General features: G+C 45.4%; 1 long non-coding RNA gene across 1 annotated transcript; it reads right to left on the reverse strand.

The window, feature by feature from the left end:
- Positions 1 to 2,901: 2,901 nt before the first annotated feature.
- On the reverse strand, positions 2,902 to 11,132 carry LOC143268469 (uncharacterized). Its single transcript, XR_013044421.1, has 3 exons — positions 9,444 to 11,132; positions 8,465 to 8,718; positions 2,902 to 3,323 (listed from the first exon to the last, which is right to left on the reverse strand). It is a non-coding gene; the product is annotated as an uncharacterized LOC143268469 (long non-coding RNA).
- Between the last annotated feature and the right edge of the window lie 14,899 nt (positions 11,133 to 26,031).

Here is a 26,031-nt window from a genome sequence, read left to right on the forward strand (position 1 = left end):
CAATACAGCACACAGTGTAGAGGCAGTCCTTGAGGCATCAGAGTAGTATTGCCAGGACTCCTTCCCCTTGATGGCCCCTTCCTCAGGACTCAGCTCCCCAGCCATGAGGCCCCTCTCCCTCCCCGCTGTTCCCAACTCCCACCAGTCAATTCCCACAATGGGTCATCAAGAAGCTGCAAGCCTCCCAACCCATCACCCCTGCAAGGCAGCCTCAATTACCATTTTCTCAGCTAGAACCTCTATTACACCAAGCATATTCTAAAATGTCTGCCCACCTGGCTGATCATTTTTCAGTGTTCTTTTTCTTTGCAGAGAGGCGGGAGCCCCCTACAAGGACTATTTATTTACTCCAATTGCTGAGAAGCTCTGCATGCAGTCTGAGTTTTTTATTTATTTATTTATTTATTTTTGTTTCCCTTCAAATCAAGCATTGTTAAGTCAGGAACATCAGGGATTGACTGTTGAAGCCAAAATTATACCCTGGGACTGATATCGATTTCATGCTGCAAAAGATTTCTAAGGACAGAACCTCAGTGCGCACCTTATTTTCTCATGTAGATGAGGAAGTGTGGCTGAGAGAGTCCACCCTTTGGGTTCCCACCTGAAGGTCAACCCCCAATATGTGAAGGTTTTACAATCAGAACAAAGTGGAGTATCAGAGCAAGTGGGATGCTTTTCTTAAATGATGCTCAAGACCACGCCTCCCCTCCCTTCCTTTCCTTTCCTTTCTCCCTCCCCTCCCTTCCCTTTCCCTCTCTTCCCCTCTGTCCTCTTGCCTCCCTCTTTCAAATACCCACTAAATGTTTGTTGTTAAACCGCGCAGCTATCCCTAACCCTACTTTGGGTTTTTTAGCTCTTCATTTACCACTCAGAAAATGTTTCTGTTTATCTGTTTATGTTTCTTTATTTGTTTATCCTGGGTGAGGCATGCATCCCAGAGCATGCATGTGGAGGTCAGAGAAAGATTTGCTGGAGTGAGACCTCTCTTCCCACCAAGCAGGTTCCAGGGATCAACTGGAGTCAGCAAGCTTGGCAGCAAGTGCCCCTACCTGCCAAGCCGTCTTGCTGGCCAATCACTCAGAAAATATGTTTTGAGTACCAGTTATATACTAGACCCAGTTCTGGGACTGGGGGTATACTGCAAATAATGTCTGTCCTCATGGGACATGTACTTTGGGAGAGGAGAGGGACAGAAGTCGATATTGAATTGGAATGGCACGTGTTCTTTGAAGAGAGGGGGACAGGAAAGCAAGGGTCCCATAGGATGGAGTTGGAGAAAACGGGAAGTTATGGCAGCTGAGCAGTCCTTAAATGGGGAACCATTGATGACCTGGTAGAAGAAGAGATGGGGCTGTGGGTGGTGCAGAGCTCTGTGATGAAGCCATGTTTACGTTCCTGAGGAATTGCAAGAAGTACGGTGTAGCTGGAGAAGCAGTAACAAGAGAGCCAGAGGCAGCGTCGTGTCCCTAGGGCCTCGTGCACCACACAAGGGTTTTGGGTTCTAGGCAGGAATGGAGAGAGGGCTGGAGAGACTGCTAAGGATGTAAGTGCCTGCTGTGCAAGCATGAGGACATGAGTTCAAATCCCCACACCCATGTTAAAAGCTGGAAATGGTCACACATACAGGCCTGACTCCAGTGCTGTGAGGACATGGAGACAGGAGCAGTGGAGGATTTCTGGGGCATGCTGGCTGCCAGTCTAGCTCCATGTTCAGTGAGAGAGCCTGTCTCAAGGGAGCAGGTGGCAGAGTGACTGCAGGACCTAACACCATCCTTCCATGTACACAGAGAGGCACACCACACCACACACACACACACACACACACACACACACACACACACACACACCATATTCACAAACATACACATAAAAATGTATTGGTTGATCTTTTTAATAAAAAATGAGGGGATGAATCTTGGGAGATTAGGGGGTAGAGGGATGTGGAGACATTGGCTCAATGATGTGCAATTATAGTTGGATAGATGAGAACAAAACCTATATGTAGGTCAACATAGAGGCAGGGTGCGGACAAGTGATTGCCTGAGGCCTGTGGGTGGAGAAGACAGATGGGACAGAACTTGGAGCTGGAGTTCCCACCATGGGTGATGCATATGCATGTGTTTGCTTGCTTATGTATGAGAACTGTGTGGAAGACAGCCAAGTCACAAGGGTGGCTCTTCCCAGGAATGAGACCTGATTGACAGGGTAGGTGGGAGTGATTTGACTCTCCAGATGTTTCTCTAAATCTACCACAAGTTGAAAATGTTAAGTAAAAATGTATTTAACATACCTATGGAGAGCTATATCATAGCAACACAGTACAGAGTAGAGCATCAGAGGTCAGGTGGTTCACTGGGCACTGCAGCTGGGACCACTGCCCAACATCTCTGGAGGGTGCCAGGAGATGCCAGACAGAACACCAGCCTGGGAAACAGCAAAATGTGTCAGTGGGTAAAGACACTTTCCACCATGCTTGACGACATGAATTTGATTCCCAAAACCCACATAGTGAGAGGAAAGAACTGACTTCTTCAAGTTGTCCTCTAATGTACACAAGTACACTGTGGTACATTCAGGCACACACACACACACACACACACACACACACACACACACACACACACACGAATGTAGGCACACACATGTACAGACATATACACAGGCACATGTGCACACACATAGGAACGTGTGCACATACACACAAGAAAGAAAGAAAGAAAGAAAGAAAGAAAGAAAGGAAGGAAGGAAGGAAGGAAGGAAGGAAGGAAGGAAGGAAGGAAGAAAGAAAGGAAGAAAGAAAGAAAGAAATGAAGAAAAGAAGAAAGGAAAGGAAGAAAGAAGGAAGGAAATTAAGAAGAAAATATATTTTCCATTTATTTATTTATCTATTATCAGCTTGATACAGTATAAATTCTTATCTTAATAGTGAAATTTTTCATTGAGGCTTGCTCAGTAATTGGGTAAAATCTAAACTTATTATAAGCCACAGTCATCCTAGGGTCCCCCCTGCTATATAGCCTCCCTGGTTCTGTGGGTTGCAGTCTGATTGTTCTTTGCTTTATATCTAGAATCCACTTATGAGTGAGTCCATATCATGTTTGTCCTTCTGGGTCTGGGTTACCTCACTCAGGATGATTTTTCCTAGTTCCATCCATTTGCCTGCAAATTTCATGCTGTCATTGTTTTTCTCTGTTGAGTAGTACTCCATTGTGCATATGTACCACATTTTCTTAATCCATTCTTCAGTTGATGGGCATCTAGGTTGTTTCCAGGTTCTGGCTATTACAAATAGTGCTGCTGTGAACATAGTCGGAATTCACAAACTGAAAGACATTTAAAGAAATGCTCAACATCCTTAATCATCAGAGAAATGCAAATCAAAATGACTCTGAGATACCACCTTACACCTGTCAGAATGGCAATGATCAAAAACACTAATGACAGTCAATGTTGGAAAGGATGCAGAGCAAAGGGAACACTCCTTCACTGTTGGTGGGAATGCAAACTTGTACAACCACTGTGGAAATCAGTATGGCGGTTTCTCAGAAAATTAGGAATCGAACTACCTCAAGACCCAGCCATCCCACTCTTGGGCATATACCCAAGAAATATTTTTAAATGAAGTCTGCTTTTTTGCTGAATGCAAACTGTTTTGACACCATGACAAGAACTTGTGAGTTGAGCCGGGCAGTGGTGATGCATGCCTTTAATCCCAGCACTCGGGAGGCAGAGCCAGGCAGATCTCTGTGAGTTGAAGGCCAGCCTGGTCTACAGAGCGAGATCCAGGACAGGCACCAAAACAACACAGAGAAACCCTGTCTCGAAACAAACAAACAAACAAACAAACAACAAACAAAAAAAGAACTTGTGAGTTGAACTGCACTGTGCCACCTTCCTCCTTCATAGTTCTTGCATTTTCTTGTGTGTACATGACTTCAAAATAAAGTCTAATTCTTTAATATTAATCACCATATGAGTAACAGACAGCAAAGTTTATCATGACAACACATGAAAAGTGAGTGTTTGGCCCCACGCTGCAGGCAATGGTGTCACCGAAGAGCTGAAGGAGTGAGAAGAATTGGTAATAAACTTCACTAACTGGCACTCTACAGTTCTTGCCATCATCTCTTTCCATTGTTTTCACTTCCATGTTTTTATTTTCTTTTCGTAACAGTCCTTTGGCATGGGTTCCCTCTGAGAAAGCGAGCATTGTCCTTCAAAATAGAGGTCTGTGGCTCAGGGCTGGACAAGACTTGCAGTGTCTGGATGCTGAGTTGTTTGCAGTGACCGTGAGCATTTGAGCATGGACTGAGATCACAGCGAGGCACAGCAGTGCCTAGATGTGAGTTCAAGGCTCAGCCCTACCTCTTCCTTTCTGTGCAAACCTCTTCAAGTTTTTCTTCCCTGTCTTGACCCTCAGTCTCTTCTGTAGAATTGAAAGGACAAGACTACCTCTGCCCCCAGAGGTATCATAGTGAGAACTCAAGGAAGCAAAACATGTAGAGCATTTAGCAGAGAGCGAAGAAGAGATTAAGTACTCAACAGATCCCAGCACTCATGGGACACAGGCACGGTGAGTTAATGAACCTTCCGTTCAAGAGCCATGAGAACAGCTACTGTGAGTGCTACAGGGATGGCAGAGAGCTCTGTCCCAAGAGACTCTGCAGTTTTGTTAGCCCTGGCATCCTCCCCAAGGCAACAACAACAATAAAATGTAACCTTCACAAGCCATAGCCACACAAAAATGTAGTGCACTATGGCAGACCATGACATAGTACACTCACTATAGTGGACCATGATGTTATTTAAGATGCTACAGAGACAGCAAGAGAAGCCAATGAGACAACATGTTTCATATTCATTTGTCTCGTGTGTCCTGGAGGATGTCTCAGTTCTGACATTCCTTCCATACCCTGTGTCACTCACTTGCCTTCTTTTGTTGAGACAGGCTCTCACCACGTAGCCATGGCTGACCTTAAACTCATAGAAATCCACCAGCCTCTGCCTCCCAAGGGCTGGGATCAAAGGCGTGTGCTGCCGCCACCCCCCCCCCAGCAGAAGCACTTGCTTTATAGCTACCTCTTACATAGACACACTTACGACATGTATATGGTTTTCTTAGAAGAGGTTGAATCAAAATTCCCTTTAAAATCCAGTTCTTGGCTGGTGTGGTGGCCCACACTTGCAATCTCGGCACTTAAGAGGCAGAGGCAGGAAGATGAGAAATACAAGGCCAGCCTCAGCTATAGAGTAAGTGGGAGGCCAATCTGGACCACGTGAGATCATCTCCAAATAAAATAAAATGTCTACAAATACAATCAGAAAAATATGATCAAGCCATGGCTGATGTTGCTATTCCCTGGGTATAGAAGGCTGGTAGATGGGACCCAAATGACAGAATTCAGGAGTTGATCATTACAATAGGCGCTGAAAGAGTACATCATGGAAGTTCAGAGGGTGAAGAGGTCAAAGGTGTCAGGCTGGGCCAGGTGTGCACTCTGAACAAGGGTCAGTGTTAACAGATTGAGTAGACAGGAACTTCAAGGCTGAGAAGCCAGAGTGAACAATATCAGACCAACCTCCTGACACCCCAGGCACAAAGCTTCTCCTGTGTCTCCAGTCAGAATACAGATGACATTTCCCCAAAAAAGCCCTTTCTGACCTGACTGTAGGCTTTGTCCCGTCACTTGCTCATCGATATTCCCTTGCTGTTCAGAACACTTGTTAGAAACACTTCAGCTTACTATGACAAATCTGTCTGTGTGGTAGCTGGGTGAATGCCCCAGCCTGTCCATGCCCACCCCCTCCCCCCAACACACATTAAGCTGTAAGCTTTGACATGGCAGAAACTTTTATATATTTTTGTTTCAGAAATTTCTTTGGACTCAATAACATATTTGGCAAACGTTATAAGCTCAAACATTTGTCTGATCCGTCAAGCAACTGATGAATTAGTCAGTCCATTAATTCACTCATTAAGGGCCATGTTTTCCGCTGAGGAGTCCACAGGGTGAGGAGAGGGACTTGAGACCAAGGCTGCAATCCAGAACTCCCAACTTCAAGTAGAAAGTGCCCCTGAGGCCTTTCTTCTGCCTCAGCCATGTATAAGCAGGTGGCGTTCTGTGTCCTAATACATCTGTTGGTTTTAATCTAACTGTCATGTTTCCTGTTGCTCATTGGCATAGTCGTTTAACTTTTTTTCCTCCTAAAACATCTTCTGGTAAATTGACTTTCCAGGAAGACACACCATTCTTCTTCTGTGCCATTGCCCTTTCCTGCTGCACTCCCTGATTTGATCCTCGGAAGACTTTAAATTGTGTGTGTGTGTGTGTGTGTGTGTGTGTGTGTGTGTGTGTGTGTGTGTGTTGGGGAGAAGGGGATACACATATCCACATCAGAGATGTTGCTCCTCACTGGTCTGGAGCTTTCTCAGTGGGCTGGGGTAGGTTGCTGGCCGGTAAGCTCCAGGTTCTGCCTCTCTACTTCCCCGGTGCAGAGATTATAAGTGTGTATATCACATACACATACATCACACCTGGCTTTTTATGTGGGCTTTGGGGATCAAACCGAGTTCCTTGTGCTTATGTAAAAAAGCAGTTTACAGACTGTGTTTTCTTCCCAGTCCTAAGACTTTGATTTTATATAAAGCAGGTTTCACAAGTGCCCCAAGTCAATACACTCAGAAAGAACTTGGTCTTGGCTGATTCTTTGGATCTTCTCCACCTCACTTGTTTTTCTGTTCCATGCATACCTTCTCCTGTGCTTGCATAGTTCCTTCATCTGCTTCTCCAATGCCTACTACCAAAAAAGCAATTGAACTTAGGGTTGAATTCTGTGGTCCAAGATTTTCAAATTTGAATATATTCCTTATACACAGGGCTTGTCAAAAGATTGCTTTTTTCATTCTGAAATATTTTTAAATTGCTGATTGCCCCAAGATGTGTCATTTCTAGAAAATTCCCAGGTGATGCTGGTGCCACTGGTTCAGGGACCCTTCTCTGAGGACCACTCGTGGCATTTTGACTCTGAATGTATATCCAGGGTATCTAATAGGCTGAAAAGAAAACAGATGTTCAGGCTTCCTCCCAACCAACCAATCGGAATCTCCAGATGGGAGGCTCATGTCTTTCTCTAGTAATTCTGATGCGCTAAAGCCCAGAGAGGCTGTGGCTTATCCAGGATTAATGTCTTAGTGCTGTTCCCTATTACTGTGACAGTGTTCTGACAAACGTAACTTTAGTGGGGAAAGGATTTATTTTGGCTCACAACTCCAGATCACAGTCCTTCGTAGCAAGACAGTCAAAGGAGCAGAAACTTGAAGTAATTGGTTACCTGTCCATGGTCAGAAAAAGGGGCCAGTAAATGCATGCATGCTGCTGCTCAGCTCCCATTCTTATACAGTTCAGGATATCCCCTGCCTAGGGAATGATGCCACCCACAGTGAACAAATCTTCTCATATCAGTTAACATAATTAAGATAATCTCTCATAGATATTTCTCAGAACTGCTAGGTGATTCTAGAGTGTGTAAAGTTAACAATTATAACTAGTCATAACAGCCACATAGCAAGCCAAGTCAGGGATAAGACTAGAATTCAAACTCTCCAAAATGTGTGTTTCCCATACCTGACATTGGGAGGGTCTCTGCTACCCATTATTGTATCTAGTTCTCAGTTTACAGGCGAAGAGACAGACCCAGTGAGGTAAAGCCTCTTGCCTGAGGGTACAAAGGTAGATCCAGTCTCCAGCCAGGCCTGTCATCAGCTGCTGCCCTCCCTGGGGACAGAATCTACCACACACCCTCCTCTCAAGGCTCTGAGATCATTTCAGAAGAGGAGGGTGGAAAGACGGGAAGAGCTGGAGACAGTGGGTGACTGCAGGCGAGCAGACACCACAGGGGAGTGGCACAGATGAACACTCAGTGGTTTTGACACTGAAGTCTGAGTAAACTCAAGCCAGAGAAAACTCTCAGCATGGAGTGAGGCAGGGGTGTGGTTGACATGAGGTCCCACTCCTGGCTGAAGACCTGTGGTGATGAATGGTTTCAGGAAGAGGGTGAGATAGTTTTCTTGAAGAGCACAGCTTCCAGGAGATCTAACATGCTCCAGTAGATGGCCACACACCTAAGAATATATTAGGCAGCACTAATAGGACTTTATGGATAAAAAAATAAAAGACACAAAGTTGGGTGAGTATAGAACGGGGTTGGATCTGGTAGAGGATGTGGAGGGGGATGAAAATGTTCAAAATACAATGTATAAAATTCTCAAAAAAAAAAAAAAACCAAATAGAAACATGTAAGAAAAAAAACAGACATGTAGGACTAGGAACATGAAATACCTATACCCATCCTTGCATTCTGGTCCCACTACTTGGTATAACTTAGGGAGCAGGTGAACTTGGGTAGCTCTGTTGGTTTCTACCTCAGTGTCCTCATCTGTAAAATAGGGCTAACATCACCTCACCTATGGAAAGGGAACACTCCACTCTTGCAGAATATCACGACTACCACCATCTCCTTCAGTCTTTTCTCCCCAGCCTTAGTGGTGTGTCTTTGAGTGCCTCAGAGCCTATTCCTGGGAAACAGGAACCTCATGAAGCCTGTCCAATGCCAGGGTTGTCGTCAGTTGTTTCCTGTTCACACATCATGCCATTTTCCTATAGTCATCCAAGGAGGAAGCTCCATTTTTATTTTCTGTTTTGAGGATGGTGCCAATACCTGGGGTTTAAACAGATAACAATAGACTGGATCTGGAACCAATCTCAGGATTTCTTCTAATTCAGTTTCAAAGTAAAAAACAAACCTAATTACTTTTAAGAAGCTGAGGAGATGACTCACTGGGTAGGAACACTTTCTGTACAAGCATTCAAACCCCCAGCACCCATGGAAAAAGCTGGCATGGTTGTGTGTGCATTGAGGGAACTCACTGGCCAGCCAGCCGAGCCCAATGACAAGCTTTCTTCTGGTTTAGTGAGAATTCCTGTCCTGAGGAAGCATGACAGAGGAAGAAACCAGACATCCTTTCCTGGCCTCCACATGATCACATACGTGCACACTCATGAACATGCACAAACACACACATACATACACATCCCACATGAACACCTGCAGCACATACACTCAATTAATTAGTTACTCCAAACTATATCCATTTTCAAGCCAAAGAGGACTGCAGAGGCTGTATTTCCGGTGCTGTCAGCAGAACTCACTGTCTTCTTGGTAGCATCCCTGTCCCCAAGTTCCTTTCTCCTTCGCCTCAGGGCCAGTGCCTGCCCACAGACTTCCTGCACATTGCTCCCGGCTGGCAGCTTCGCCCTTCCTGGAATTCCCTAGGTCCTCTGGCACCTGTGTATTCATTTCGCCTGAAGATCCTTCTCTCTACACACCCAGGAAAGCCCCAGTCTCTGTCAGCTTTCCGCCTTGCTGGGGAACGCTCTCCTTACCTGACACTCCATGAAGACAGACTCGGAGAAGTCAGAAGTGACTGGTGGGAGGTGATCGGTCCCCGGTTGCTCATGGGAACTTTCGGAGAAAGTCTGTTGGCCTTGGAGGAGAGAATGGAGAGGCTTGTTGCTCTGGAGCAGGTTGTCTTTCTCATCTACCTTTCCCTTCTTTCTTGAGCTGAAATCAGTAGCAAACTGCTCAAGGGTATTCACCAGAGTCCATGTGTCTGTCCTCTGGAACTTGAGCTCAATGAGAAAATGTCTTAATAGTGCTCCTGCGGGGGAGAATCGGTCCCAGTGCCTCCCCAACCTGCTCTCCATCACCTTCCTTGCTGAAACTTATATCTTTATGCCAAGATGGTCCCTAAGCCTCTGCAAATGTATTTTCAATGAACAAGCTGGAGCCAGGAGAGACCTGAGCTCGTTCAAATCTCAGGCCCATTGCTAGCCTTCAGTGAGACCTTGGTGATAAACACACTTGGTCTCTCCAAGACTCAATTTCCTCATCTGAAAAATGAGGGTGACTTGATTTCCAGGACTACTGAGGAACCCAAACTGGATGGTGCTAGCACAGTGCCTGGTGTCCGATGGGACTCAAGCCTTTCTCCTACCTCTCCATGCTTTCAAAAGACCTTGCCCAGGCGAGGCCAGTTCGTTCAGGTGTGACTGATGACAACATCCATTACTTACACGAGAGCTGCCTTGAAGTGTAAGTAATTCTTATTTTTAACTCATGGAATGTCAACAGCAACCCAGGTATTAATATTCTTCCAAGACCTACTTTGCAGAGGACTAAATTAAAAAGTCCCAGAACTTAAGCTTGGCGGGGCAATTCATGCCTGTAATCCCAGCACTCAGGAGGTTAAGGCAGGAGGATCACCATGAATTCCAGTCCATAGTGAGTTCCAAGACAACCTGGGCTACAAAGACCCAATCTCAGAATGTCAAACCCAAACCAAACCAAGACAAAGTGCAAACACAAACAGAAATTCAATAACATGCCAGGACTAAAGAACAGAGTCCTCAGATTCCCTTCCCTGAAGCTCCAGCCTGCCTGCCTGCCTGCCTGTCACCTGGGTAAGATGTCAGCATGTGGTCCTGCCTTGCGGTACTTATATTTTTATAAGCTCAAAGAAATGGCCATTGAATGGAGGTTTGGTTGTTAAGGCAGGGAGGGACTCCACGGGATCCTCCCTGTGACCCTGTCTCCTGAGGAAAGCTGATGAAAGCAGACATCCTTGCTATGTCCCAAAATGTTCCCCTCCTGCCAGAGAAAGTGTCCTTGCTGCAGTTTCCCATGCGAAGGAGTTCTGGAAAGGATTCAGGACCTGCCTTGCAGCCCTTCACAGCGCTCTTTTCGTGACTGAGGGAAGAAAGGTGACGACGCTTGGCTCCTGAGCCCTCCAACCCTAGTGACAGCAGCCAGGAGCTTCCCCAGCTCTCAGGGGCTGGAGAACTGTTCCCCATCCCATCTCTTTCAAGCCAAAGGGCCAGGAGGCAGAGGAATCCTGTCTCAGATGTCCTAAGTCTGGAGAGAGGGTGTGTATGCCTTAGCCAGGGCTACAGAGACCCCACGTTGTGGCCCCAGAGGGCTCTGGGAATCATGGCTTCCCCTCCCCCCTGCTCACTCTCACACTCCCCACTTCAGGGAGAGGAGAGGGAGGGAGTTGGCAGTGACTGAGAGCTCCATCCCAAGCCAAGCATCGATCTGCCTCTTGATGTTGTCATAGCAACAGCTCTTCCACATGGGGAGAAATCAGCTGGGCACCAATGGGCCCTCTTTACCCCCTAGCTCCCTGCCCCCCACAGTCCCAGATGCCTTTCCTTCTGCCCTGATGGTTGTCCTGTGCTGTCACTGGACCTTTCTCCCTCACCCCTGCTCTTTATCCCTTTCCTGCGGCCCCACAAGCCCCCACTGCTCACTTCTTCCTGCACCGTCTCCCAGGTCATGGGGGCTCAGGCCCATGTGGTAGCAGCCTACTGGCTGTCTCCTGGACCCCCACAGAGATTCAGGGGATGGGGAGGATGGGATCTCCTCCAGATCACAAGTCAGGCCCTTTCCGTACCTCACACCAAGTCCATTTGTTCCCTGTTCCCCAGGCCCAAGTCTCCTTGGGGAGAGAGCACAATGTCACTGAGCCACTTTGCCTGTAAAAAAACTGGAGAGGGAGGAGCACAGATCCTAAAGTCAGACAGGCCTGGATCCTACCCGCTGAGCTGCCACTCACTGGCTTTGTATTTCCCTGCAAGCAAAGACTTCTGGGAACGGGTTCCTCTGTTAAAATGGAATAGTGAACACTTCACTAGGTTATGGTGAGGGCAAAATCAGGTGCTAATAGCAGCTCGCATGAGCTAGGGACTGGTGCCTCCTGTGCATAACTCAGTCCTACGATGTCTTCAGATGGTTATCTCAGATTACAGACGAGGAAAGAGTGCTTGGAGAGGGCGCGGCTTGCTGGAGGTAACCCGGTGGTGTTCCCTGTGCATCTGTCTTTTCATCACGAGGGGAGAACCACAGGGGTATTTGGACTTGAGCGCTATAGTTTCTTGTCTTAGGACAGTGGTAGTATATCTGACACATAGTGGATCAATAGACACATACCCTCTCATTTTTGGTCAGTTAGTTAGGTTATTATCATGTGTCTAATTTTCCCCAAGGATTCGAATCACAATGATAAATTGTACACCATTCTGTGCTCTTGAAAACCATAAAGTTGGAAAGTACTCCCCGTCCCCTCTCTTCCCTCCTTCCCTCTAAGGTGTATAGGAAATCAGTAACATCACCAGAGAAGGTGGTGGATGGACAGGTCACAGGTGACATGTGACATATAGGCAGGCCATAGGAGACAGACACACAGACAGGTAATATCTGCTCAGTGACTCTTGGACCCTGAGGAAGAAGTGGTCGGTTCTGTTAGAAATGACTGAGAAAGAACTTCTTGAAAGTTTCAAGCCCCTAGCAGAAACTTAGAGGGACAGCTGTCGGGAGAGGCGTGCCATTTAAGACAAAGGATAGATCTGGAAGAGAGATGCACATGCGTGTGTGTGTGTGTGTGTGTGTGTGTGTGTGTGTGTGTGTGTGTGATGTGTGTATAGGGGTGTATGTATCTGTATGCGTGCGTGTGTGTGTGTGTGTGTGTGTGTGTGTGTGGTGTGTGCGATGTGTGTATGTGTGTGGTGTGTAAGTGTATGTGTGTGTATGTGGTGTGTGTGTATGTGTGGTGTGTGTGTGTATGTGTGTGTGGTGTGTGTATGTGTGTGTGGTGTGTGTATGTGTGTGTGAGTGTGTGTGTGGTGTGTGTGTGTGACGTGTGTATAGGCATGCGTGTGTGTATGTGTGTGTGGTGTATGTGATATGTGTATGTGTGCGGTGTGTATGTGTATGTGTGTGTATGTGGTGTGTGTGTATATGTGTGGGGTGTATGTGTGTGGGGGGTGTGTGTGGGGGGGTGTATGTGTATGTGTGTGTGGTATATGTGATGTGTGTATGTGTGTGTGGGGTGTATGTGTATGTGTGTGTGGTATGTGTATGTGTATATGTGTGTATGTGTGAATATGTATGGTGTGTGTGTGTGTGTGTGTGTGTAGATGAACAGTCTTATTAAACAAGAAACACAGAGCCAAATGCAGAGTTAAAAGCCCAAGAAGTCAGAGCAGCCTCTGAGAGCTGAGACTTAAAACCACCTTTCTTACCCTTCACTGCCGCTGTCGTCTTTTCACTGAGAAAGAGATCTACTTTCTGTGTGTCTGTCTTTTTATTGACTTTCTGTTCTGCCTTCTCATTGGTTGTAAACCCAACCACATGAACTCCTCGTCACTGCCTGTCTATACAGACCTCTATGGTTGATATTGAGATTAAAGGCATGTGCCTCCATGCTGGCTGTATTCTTGAACACACAGAGATCTATCTGTCATGTGATCTGGATTAAAGGTGCGCACCACCACCCGGCTTCTGCTATGGCTTGCTATTAGCTCTGACCCCCCGGCAACTTTATTTATTAACATATAAATAAAATCACATTTCAGTACAAATAAAAGAGCACCATGTGTGTGGTATGTCTATATGTGTGTGGTGTGTGTGTGTGTGTATGTGTGTATGTGTGTATATGATGTGTGTTTGTAGTATATGTGTGTGTGTGGTGTGTGTATGTGTGGGGTGTGTGTGTATGTGTGTGGTGTGTATGTGTGTGTGGTGTGTGTATGTGTGTGTGTATATGTGTGGTGTGTGTGTGGTGTGTATGTGTAGGGTGTGTGTATGTGTGTATATGATGTGTGTTTGTAGTGTATGTGTGTGTGTGGTGTGTATGTGCAGGGTGTGTGTATGTGTGTGTATGTGTGTGGTGTGTGTATGTGTGTATATGATGTGTGTTTGTAGTGTATGTGTGTGTATGTGTGTGGTGTGGTGTGTGTGTGTGTGTGTGTGTGTGTGTGTGTGTGTGTGTGTGTGTGTACTGTGGCTCTAAGTCAGAGGCTCTCTGTCCTGGCTGCACATTAGAAAGATCTGCAGAGATTTCTCTTTGGTCTGTTTTGATGTGAGTGCTGGTTGCATCCCTGCTGATTCTTACACAATTGGTCTGGGGTGGCCTGGCCATCGGTATGTTTTATAAAGTCCCTGGGGGATGCTGATGTGGATCCAGCATGGCGCTCTGGGTTAGGTGTTTTAGAAACACTAACTCACTTAATCTCCATGACAACTCCATGAAGTCAGTGCCAAGGCTCAGACTTACTGAGCACATGGCAAGAAGTTGTAAGGTTGAAGCAAAGTAGAGCTCTCTCTCTCTCTCTCTCTCTCTCTCTCTGTGTGTGTGTGTGTGTATGTTTGGATGTATGTATGAATACATGTATATATATGTATGTCTGTGTGTATGTCTCTTCTACCAAGGTAGAGAGGAAGTCATTAAGGGGGAAAAGCAGGAAGAGCAGGTTGGGGATGGACAGGCTGGTTACAGGTGACATGTACCTCATGATGTCATGTACCACATGACACCTCATGAAAAGAGCATTGAGAATGGGGGACTTGTTTTCCAAGCCCAGCTGTTCCAATCAAATTGTTAGTGACTACAGCAGATGTGGATCAAGTTGGCTGCACATAATAGAAAATCCTAATGGCACTGACTTGTTTAAAATAGGGTGGTATAAAATGCAGAGGTGAGTGGTGAGAGCTGGATGGCGCAGAGCTGGGTGGTGCAGAGCTGTGTAGTGCAGAGGTGAGGGGTGCAGAGCTGAGAGGCAGAGCTGGGGTGCAGAGCTGGGTGGTGCAGAGCTGTATAGTGCAGAGGTGAGTGGTGCAGAGGTGAGGGGTGCAGAGGTGAGGGGTGCAGAGCTGGTTGGTGAGAGCTGGGAGGTGCAGAGGTGAGTGGTGCAGAGCTGGTTGGTGAGAGCTGAGTGGTGAGAGCTGGGAGGTGTAGAGGTGAGCAGTGCAGAGCTGGGGGTACAGAGCTGGGAGGTGCAGAGCTGGATGATGCAGAGCTGGGTGGTGCAGAGGTGAGTGGTGCAGAGCTGGGAGGTGCAGAGGTGAGGGGTTCAGAGCTCGTTGGTGAGAGCTGGGAGGTGCAGAGGTGAGGGGTGCAGAGCTGGTTGGTGAGAGCTGGGAGGTGCAGAGGTGAGGGGTGCAGAGCTGGTTGGTGAGAGCTGGGAGGTGCAGAGGTGAGGGGTGCAGAGCTGGGTGGTGCAGGGCTGGGGGTGCAGAGCTTACTGTAGGTTTCAGACGTCACCAGTATCATTCAAGACTCAGAATTTGGCTTCCCACTCTCTCTAGCATCCTTCATTGGCTTCTGCCATCACCATTGCTTCAGGGTCACAGAACGGCCACCATGGCTTTCATCCCCAGGATTGTGTTCCAGAAGCATGAAGGGAAGGGGTGCAAAGAGTCTGCTTCTGAAGTCAGAGTATCTCTGAAAGAGATGGTCTGGAAGTTGTGTCTGCTCGAAGCTTTATCATAACACTCCTCCCTCTCTGAAAAGGATGAGAAAATGAGGTTTTGTTAATTTTTTATTTATTTTAATGTTTAAAGTATTTTATTTTTATGTTAATGCCTGAGGGTGCCCATGGGCATCAGGTCCCTTGAATCTACAGTTACAGACAGTCGTGAGCTGTACATGGTACTCTGAAAGAACCTCAGGTGCTCTTAACCACTGAGCCATCTCTCTGGCCCCTTTTGGTTTATTTTTTAAACCTGGACCTATCACCACCAACCAACAAAATATGGGCCCTTCTTTTAAGAACAAAGAAGAGAATGGTGATTGATCATGTCACTGGTTGTCGCTTCCACCCAGGCACCTTCTACTCTCGTTTTGTTATTTCTCCAAATGCAAAATGAATTGAATTTATTGATCAGAGAGATCATAACCAACTCCCAGAATTATCAGACTTCATGATTCTGTACCTGAAGGTGTCCATTGGTGATGGTCATTGACGGGAGAGAGACTAAGCTGTGGCCCGTGCCGTACTCCAGCTGTGTTTCATCAGACCTTGACGATGGCAGAACATATCCAGGCCTTCATTCAACCAACCATCCACTCATCCAACCAACCATTCATTCATCCAACCAACCATCCATTTATCTAACCCCTGCTAAAATACAAGCATGAAGTATCTCCTAAGTACCAAGGATACATCAATGAGCAAGACAGACATGCTCCTGCTCTCTTGCCCTCTTCAAGCTTACAGACTAACCAGGAAGATATCCACTGATAATGTTGCAAATGTCCAAACAAATGTTGTAATGAGTTTGGACAAGGTACAGAAGGGCTGTGGAGAAGATGAGAAGGATACGATTTAGATGAAAGATGTGGGAAGAGGATTCCTCAAGAATTCATTTCTTTTGGAACTAAACTTCAAAGGAGAAAGGAGTCCACTACTTGAAGTCAGAGGAATTGCATCCTAGACAGAAAACAGGACATTGAGACAGGTACTGAGGCAGGGGAGAGCTGGACTCATTCCGGAAAATGAAAGATGGCTAGCGTGCCTGAAGAGGAAGCTGGCATGGACTAAGGCTGAAATACTCAAAAGATGCCACACCTTGCTGGGCCATAGAAGCTTTGGGAAGGGACCTGGATTTTGTTCTAAAATTGATGGGAAGCTATTAGCAGAGATAAGGCATAGCTGACATGGTGAGATATGAATCTTTGGATAAGTATCCGGCATAATCACTTATCTACTCATTCATCCTCTCATGAATCCATCCACATACCTATCTACCATCTATTCACTTATTCACCCAGCCATATATCCTTTCAGCTATCCACCCACACATTCCTTATCCACTTACCCTATTATCCAATCATCCACTTATCTGTGCATTCACCTATTTATCGATGCACCCCAATTCAACTATCCATACATCTACCGCTCTGTCCATCCATTCCCCACCCATTTATTCATAGCTCTATCCATTTGCCCATCTACCTATATAACCACCTACCTATTTGTTCTTTATCCAGCTATTTATGTAGCATTTACCCATCTCATCCATATATCCATGTAATTATCCACCAATCTATCTATCAAAGTATACTTGTTATATTTTTATTTATCTTTACACAAAATAGAATCACCCAAGAAGAGAACCTCAGTTGAAGTGTATCCATTATTAACCTGTAGACATGTCTGTGGGAAATTGTCTTGATTGATGATTGATATGGGAGGGCTCTGTTCTAAGCAGGTGGGTCTGGGCTGCATAAGAAAGCAAGCTAAGAAACCCAGAAGTAACAAGCCAATAAGCAGCATTCCCTCGTAGTTTCTGCTTTAAGCTCCTACCTTTAGTTCCTGCCTTGGATGTAAGATGAGACCGTTTCCTACTCAAGTTGATTTGGTCATGGTGTTTACCATATCAACAGAAAAGTAACTAGAATGCCACACATCCCTTATCTGCCTACCCATGTATGTTCATTTATCTGTTTAACCATCTACCTTCCCACCCATCCATCCACCCATCAATCTTCCTATCCTCTCGGGAAAGATTTATATAGTATCTTTAAGTGTCAGATTCTATACTAGATGCTTGAGGGTAAACAGATGGTTCACTCTATAAGAGTTTACAACTTACAAAGGTAGGGAGACACATAGACATAATTTTGGTTCAGTGCAGAACATAGCAGTGAATTTTAAAAGGTATGGAGAAAGACTCACCCATGGTAATCTGTTTGCTGAGTGCTGATGGGAAGTGAAAAAAGCCAATGAGCCCTTTATGGCCCTGGCTGCTAAGGCTAAGGACTTCTGGGCCACAGGGATCATGTTTGCAAGGAAGAGCAAGACAATGGGAAGTGACAGCCTTGGGATTTAGCTTGGGTACAGAAAAACTCCCCAGAAGATACCAGGAAGCAGACACATAGACACATCCAAAGTGGATGGAGCGCTCCCAGGAGCCTGTCCTCCAGGGTCCCTCTGCATGAGTTTGAAGACTCCTTGGCAGCACATTGGTAATTTTTCATCCAGATCCCAGGGACTGTCAGTGAGAGCAGGGTTGGCTGTTTCAGGTGTGAAAACAAACCACAGTAAAACAGCTAGAGATTTAGAACCAGGCTTTCTTCAAACTGTATCTAGCTATAAGAAAATAGTGCAACCTCTTTGAGGCTTGTCTGCTTCAGCTCTAACATAGTGGGTAATGCTGTGCTTGATGTATCCTAGAAGACAGCTAAAGTCCAAGTTTAATTACTTGTCTATGCACCAGACCAGAGAACTTGGGGGGAACAATTAAAGTAAAAAAGAGGTAATGTAATGGTTAACAATGTAGATGCTGGAACTCATCTCCTGGAATCGAGTCTTCTCACTTTTCTCTTTCTTTTTTAATTCCATTTATGTCTAGAAAACTGCAACTTCACAGTAGAGGTGATATCAATATATTCTCCTTGCCCCCTCTCAATATTTCAGATCATTTGGCAGAGGGGTGCTGGGAATTGAACCTAATGTCTTACTCATGCTAAGTATAGACTGCATCACAGTGTCCCATCTGAAGCTCTCCTCAGAGCATCTTGACTCTTCTTCCAACAGATGAAACGTATCCTTCTCTCTTGGGTGTATTAGCCAGAGACCAAAGCAATCAAGAGATACCCAAGGCTAAGCGTGGAGCCTCACTTTACAAAGGGAGAATGGCTTCTGGGAATGATTGGAGGCCATGTTGCTGGTAAGCACACAGTGAGCTGGAGTTTGAACTCAGGCATGTCTAATTCAGACCCTTATTCCATAGAATTTGGACCTGACTTGGAAGACAAGCATTGGAGCAGGTCACCTAAAGGTAGACAAGTGAATAAACAGAGTGATTATAAAAATAAGTTCAGAACTGAGGAGACTGTAAAATGGGTGAGGTGGTGGACAGGAAATGACAGAAGTCTGTGAATCTGGAAAAAGTAATCAAGTCTCAAAAATCATTCTACACAGCACAGTACTGCGACCTTAAATGTTCCCCATAATCAAGAAAATAAAACCCTTTCTCAAAAATCATGCAATCAAAGATGCAGTGTCTGCTCTGTCCTGTCTGCAGCAGCTAGTGCCTTTCCCTGCTAGGAAGGGACTAGGAAGAAGGTGAACACTTTGGCATTGGGGGCTTGGAAACAGAGGCTGAGGCAGGCACAAGGCTGCAGCTCCAGGGCAGCGGTCTCACTAGGTGCTTGGCAACTCCTCCTCAGAGTGGGAAATGCCCAGGAGCTAAGAGTCATTGCCTCCCCACACAGTAGTCCATATGACCTTGGGCAAGTCATATCTCCTGTCTGGGTATCTGTTTGCTCATCTGTAAAATGATGGTTTGGAACTAGATAGATTTTGCAAATACCTTCTGGCAATGGCGGTTGTGGAACTGGTACCAAAAGCTCCTCCTGTGGATGTGTTCTCACAGTGCCCTCTATTGACCGTTCAGTAGAGAGCGGGAGCAACACAGATCTCAGAAGTTGTCTGTTGGGGGGGGGGCGTCTGTGGAAAATCAGCTTGTCAGCTGCCCCCCTCCTGTGGGGAAGTTTAGAACCCCAGATCAGAGCTGGGAAAAATGACTTCCCAGAATCACAGGAGTTTAGGGAAAGAGACTTAGAACCATTGCATCAAAGCAGTATAAGCTAACATTTGCTTAGGGACAAAGAACTCCCAGACTAGCTACTGTCTATAAAGTGGTGTGTATAAATATCCCAGGGCCTGCTTGGGAGAGGTTGTGTCTCCATGAGGCTACAGAATGAAGACTTGTTCAGATGAGGATCCAAAGAAAACAAGGGCATGGCATCTGCAGTTATGACTGGGTGCTAGTGAATCTTGGAATGCTCAGGTCATCACGTCTAGCAAACATTTTTGGGAATGGCTTGGCAACAGATTTAAAGCTGAATATACACACCACAACACAAATGAGTCTGATAAGTTCCTATAGCTGAAAACCGGAAACAACATACATTCCCATCAACAATAGAACAGATCAATAAACATCACTAAAGTAAGCTCTATTCTTCCAATAAAAAGATGTCAGCAATTAGAATGATCGAAGTGTAATTAAACACAACAAACAGTACAAAACTTACAGAGAGATAACTTTGAACATAAAAAAGCTGCCTCAAAGATCCCTATTGTATGATTCCTTTTGTAGAAATTTCAAAAAAATAGACCAAACTATAATAGGAGAAAATGGTTAGCCTGGGGAGGTGTAAAGAGGAGTAAGGATGACTCCAGGGGAGCGTCTACTGTTCTAGTATACTTTCTGTAAGACGGGACTTTGCTATGCCGCCCAGACTGGCTTTGAATTTGAGATTCTCCTGTTCGACTGGGCTAGAGTTACAAACGTGGATCACTGCATCTGGTTTATTTCAGAAAGCCGGTATCAGTGACAGGAGTCTTCGCTGCACAGAGAGGCATGGGCATGAGATGTGTATTTTATGCCAACAAAACATAGCAAAGGTATCCTGTGGCTGTAGACTGACCTTGCTTTGTTCGTCACAGCTAATCCTGCTTCACCACCAGCAGGAATAACACAGACATGGCAAGTTTGAAGATGAGATCCTAAGTGCTTATCTTCTGCCTCATGAGCCTCAGCTGGGTGGGAGAGCATGGCAGGGCACGTCAGTTGACCTGAGCACCTGCAGAGTGAGGAGCCACTCACCAATGAGCTGCCTCACTGGGTTCCTCGATTAAGGCCCAGAGGAATCAAGGAAGGTCAAGTCCTCTTTTTGTTCCTCTCTGACCTTGAACCTTCTTTCTGCCTGGGCTTTTCAGGATTATAGGGGTGTCCTTTCAGGCTCTGATCTAACTGGAGGGTTTGAAGTCAAGGTTATTGGCGGGGGTGGGGGTGGGGGGTGGGGGGGAAGACTTGGTCTTGGGGCAGCCCTGGACCAGGTTAAAGAGAGCTGTGCTGGAGGAGGAAGCTTTGAAATGCACAGCTTGTCAATGGCAGAGTCAGATTGTCAAGCATCTTCATTTTACAGTCGACTCCAGGGAGGGCAAGGGGTGTGTTTGAATTTTTACATCAGTGAAGTCATACTAAGTATGAGTTGCTATATCCCAGTCCCATTGCACTCAGGGTGTCAGTCTCCTTGGGGACAGAGAGGAGGTTAGATTAGATCATCAGTGATATTCTTCCGAGTCTCTGAGGTCCAATGCCTCTTCTGAGTTCCTGCTGAGAGTGAAGGGATTTTTAGTGCTGCCTCAGGAAGAGTGGTTTTAATATTCTTCAGCCTTGTCGGAACTGGTGATTGTCACCACACACATGCACATGCACATGGGCACACATGTACATGCATGCACAGATGTATGTGCCTGTATCTGCACATGTGTACATACACAGACAACTTGGCAAAATTCTGAGGCAAGGTTTTGCTATCATAGACCATCAAGGGTCACGCAGGGAGGTAATGTGTCAAGGAAGATCAACCGAGTTATATCTTTATAGTTGGTCTCCTGTGAACTACGCTGCCTTGGGCAAGTGACACAATGCTCTTGAACCCGTGTCTCAGCTGCAGAGGGTGGCCTTTGCTGTACTGTCCCACAGAGAGGCACCAAATAAGTGGCAGGCATGTGATATTTGTATGACATTGCAGTTATCCCTTAACTTTCTCTGTTGCCCAATTTCTTCCTGTATAAAATGGAAAAATAGTCCCATGTCAAAGGACTGTTGTGAGGATTGAGTCAAAGACTCGGTCAAACAATGTATGATGTTTTGCAGGCTTGTTTTTATATATTAAGCATTCACAAACTATGTTTCATGTGTTAAATGGTGACAAATGTGATTTTTAAAATTCAAAATATAATCGTCGAATGCAATGCTTGTCTAAGAAGCATCCATTTACTGATGAAAATTCTCTTGGGGGAGGGAGGAAACAGTAATGACTTTCATTAAGAAGAAAATCTCCCTGAGCCGGGTGTCAGTGTGGACTGTATGTTTTGCCCCCTCACACCCAGAACTTTCTTTGTTGTATAACACCACGTCCCACGTCTTATAAGAGGTAAGAGGTACCCACCCTAGGAAGTGAAGCACCACTTGAAGAGCATGTCTGAGCCAGTAATTAGCTCACCGTTTGTCCTCTATAAACAGGTCCAATGTAGAACCTGCAGCTTTCTGGTTCTAACCCAATCTGGGAGGAAGAGGGAGTTTAATTGGCATATATGATAGCTAGTGTTGATTGTCAGCAAAATCTGACATCAAATGGGAAGTGAGTTGCTACGGATTATCTGCATCAGGTTGGCCTGTTGTCATGACTGCAGGGTGGGGGTTGTCTTGATTATACTAGTCATTGTGAGAAAACCCAGCCCACTTAGGATGCCACTAGTCCCTAGGCAAGGGGTCCTGAACTGTGTGACTGTAAGGAGTGGGAGAGAGTGAGCTGAGCACTAACAAGTGTACATATATTCACTTCTTTCTGTGCTTGACTACAAATGTGGTGTGACCAGCAGCTTCAAGTTCCTGCCTTGACTTCCTCATAGTGGTAGGCTGTGACCTGGAACAGCAGCCAAATAAATACTTTCTTAAAGATGCTTCTGTCAGGGCATTTTATCACAGCAACAGAAAGGAAACCACAATGTACATAATGATGGGTTCATAAAGGGTATTCAATGTACATGATGATGGGTTCATCATGGCTTCTTCACTTGAGTTCCCCTCTTGCTAGCCCCTCATCTTACCCCACAAGTTGCACTTTCATTTTATATCACATGTATAAATGATTCACAGGTCCACATGTGAGAGAAAATAATTGGTATTTGTCTTGCTGGCCCTGACTTATTTTGTTTACATGATGGTCTCCAGTGCCATCCATTTTCATGAAAACAGCACAACTTTATCTTTATGGCTCAATAGAACTCCATTATGTATACACACACCACATAGCCTTCATCTAGTCAACTGCTGATAAACACATAGGCTGGTTCTCTACAGCTTGGCTAGTGTGTATAGTGCAGCCTCGACAAACAGGTATGCAGACAGTGCTCTGTGGTGTGCTAACTTCGATTCCTTTCTGACCTAGAAAACTGATTTTCAAGGATGGCCTTTTGGCCATATATAGGGGGTAAAAGGGTAAATAATGAGTTGTGAGAAACTGCTGTCAGTCATTCTGATGAGAATTACAACAGTCATGATGATTGATGGTGATGATGCTGCCATTATTCTCCACATGATTCGTTGCCAAGAGACACCACAGCTTGTCTCCTTTGTCTCTGGCAACCTTCTAGTTGCAGCTAGTTCCTTCTTAGATATAAGGAAGGGAATACTTGCATGGATAGCCTGGAGACCAGAGGACAAGGGTTCAGTCCCTTAAAATCAGCTCTTCTCAATCAACCTAGAGCCAGTTTAAAAACTGGAATAAAATATATTCAAACAGGCCCATCTACCCCCTTGCAAACATGGTCAACTCACAAGATATTTTATGGAAACAAGGCTAGTTTTGCTTTTAGACAGGACCTCTATGAATCTGATGTGTCACTTGGTCCACAACAAATATTTTTTTTTAATTGAATATATGGCCTTGTGCATTCTAGACAAGTGCTTTACCACTGAGCTACAAGCCTCCATGTGTTTTTCTGATACTTGTGTGCCTAAAAGCATCACTATATACTTCCCATATTTGATTGCTGAGTGTCTGCTGCATGCATTAAGTTCTGGACCAAACTTAAGTTTTCTAGACTCTTACTAAGTCTTTCCTCACCACCACCATTCCCCCACTTTGCAAATAAATAATAACCACCTTTGTGTTTCTCTTGACTGGCCCTCTACCAATAACTATTATTTTGGTCTGAACCTCAAGTGCTCTTCAATTCAATTATAAGAAAGGAGCACAGCCTTCCTCCTTATTCATCCACTCTTCTCTGATTCAGTCCCTGATGAGGAGGACTCCTGAGGCTTGCCCTGCCTCTGGGAGGTAATGGTGGACCGAGAGCTACTGGAGGTGAGGAAGTTATTATCTTTAGTGATGTAGCTACCAGTGAGTTACTTGTGCTTCATACCCATGCCTGGTTTAAACCCAGTGGGTCACAAAACAGAATAAAAAAAAAAGAGGCATGAAAGTAGAATGGGGACTTGATGAGAGGAAGGAGGGATGGGGGGGGGTGTAGAAAGAGGCTAAAAGAGAATGGAGGTAAGTGTGGCCAGAATGTGTTATATACATGTAGGAAATTGTCAAAGAATAAGTAAAACGTTTTTTTTGTTTTTTGTTTTTTTTTTTTAAAGAGCACTCTCAAACTGCAATCCCAAAGCCACAGTGGATGGGAGATAAAGGGAAATTCACCTTCTATAAGGCAGACGTGGAATGAATGTCTTTGAAAGAGTCCAGAATTCTGAATTGGCTCTTGGCAATAATTATCTAATTGAGCAGGTCTCCTTTATTTCTAAAACTAAACTGTGCAGCTGTTTCTCCTCCTTACAGAAGAGGACAGCATGATAATTTAGGAGGTCCACAAAGAAGGGAAGAAGGCAGCCTGCCTCTTCATTTGTTCAGCCCAGCGTGTTTGAATAGGTAAAGTCCCTGCCCTCAGGAAACTAATAGTCAAGGATGGAGGATGTAGTGTGTGTGGGGGGGGGGCAACTGACACTGTGAAAATAGAGTCACAAACACAGCAAGGTGTCAGCTCTAAATCACACAGGACAAAGGATTCCAAAGTCAAATCATGAAGTTGGCACTTCCAGCGTGGGGAAGGGAGTAAGAACAACATTAGCAAAGTAAGATGGACTAAGACAGGATAGCTCTGGAAAATACCTGTAGTTAGAATGTGGTTTATGAAGGGCGTGAACATAAGAGGCCAGTCAGCAGGGTTGGGCAAGGGCTCAGCGGGTGGCAGGCTTTTGTTTCAAGTAGGCGAAATTCTTCCCACTCATTCCATAGAAGGTGGAGAGATTGAAATAAATAAATTTGTTTTTAGAGCTTCTGGAGTGTAGAGAACGCATGGGAAGGGGGGAACCTGGAGAAAGACCAGTTAGGAAGTGATTAGTGTCCCAGGAAAGAGACGACAGCAGCCCGGGAAAGCGCAGGTCCACAGTGCTGCACCAAGAGAGTGGATGATTCTAAGGCAATGGGAAACAAAAGGCTGATCCCAGCCCTTCCCAGGAGGAAGAGGCTGGGGAGAGAGAAGAATGAGGGGAACTACAACATAGGGTAGGCTGAGTGCAGCTGATGCTCTGAGGCCCTGATTGCACATCTCCTCCAGGGCACTAACTGTATCTCTGTCCATGCTTCTTTTATAGCCACCTTGTCATGCACATTTTCTAAAGGATAAAGAATGGACACACCACTTCTCTTCTGAACCTCAGTTCCCATCTACAGAATGAAAGGACTAGACTTACTGGGACAGAGACCTTTCCTCCTCCCCAAGATGAACAAGTTCGCCTCAGTTTTACTTAATTTTGGCTGCCTGTAATCTGCATGCCCTGTCTTGCTAAGGAGACTCTGAACCCCCAGAGGGTAAGACTGCCCTGTGTCCAGTGCCCTGTGCCTGATGCCCTGTATCCTGGTATCTTCCACCAGCTGTAGAGGTTCCATCAGGACTGTCAGTATTCATGAATGTGAGTCAGCTCTTCTCTCCTTATCCCCATCATCCCTCTACTACAGAGCTGCCAGATGCTGGACACAGAGCACATTATCAACTGTGCCATCCTGGACTGGGCATTTTCTTACTCAGTGCCTCACCGGGAAGCACTTGGAGTTCAGGAGGAAGAAGAAAGTTGATGGGAAAGAGCATGTGATTATAGTCTGCCTGCCTCATGAACCTGAATCCAGAATTTTGGTCCTGTGTCTTGTAGGTGTGTGGTGTGTGTGAGGTGTGTGTGTGTGTGTGTGTGTGTCTGTCTGTCTGTCTGTCTGTCTGTCTGTCTGTAAATACACATTCATGCATGAGGATCAGCTGTGAGTCTCCCTGTATAGTATATGTCTGTGTATATGTTTGTACTTAAAGAGCAATACATGATTTAAGTATTATGACAATATGCATGTTAGCATTGAATATCAACACCTGTATGCATGCTTCTGTTTGCTAATTCATATATCTGTTCACACATGTCAGTCAACACATACACATACACATATTTTATATTGTTACATACATCTATGACAGAATATATATATGCACATATATGTCATATGAAGCTGTGCTATTCTGTGTGTACTGTGTTAATGTAGGCAGAACACAGAGTTTAACT

Source organism: Peromyscus maniculatus, chromosome 1 (assembly GCF_049852395.1).
Source record: "Peromyscus maniculatus bairdii isolate BWxNUB_F1_BW_parent chromosome 1, HU_Pman_BW_mat_3.1, whole genome shotgun sequence".
Taxonomy (NCBI): Eukaryota; Metazoa; Chordata; class Mammalia; order Rodentia; family Cricetidae; genus Peromyscus; species Peromyscus maniculatus.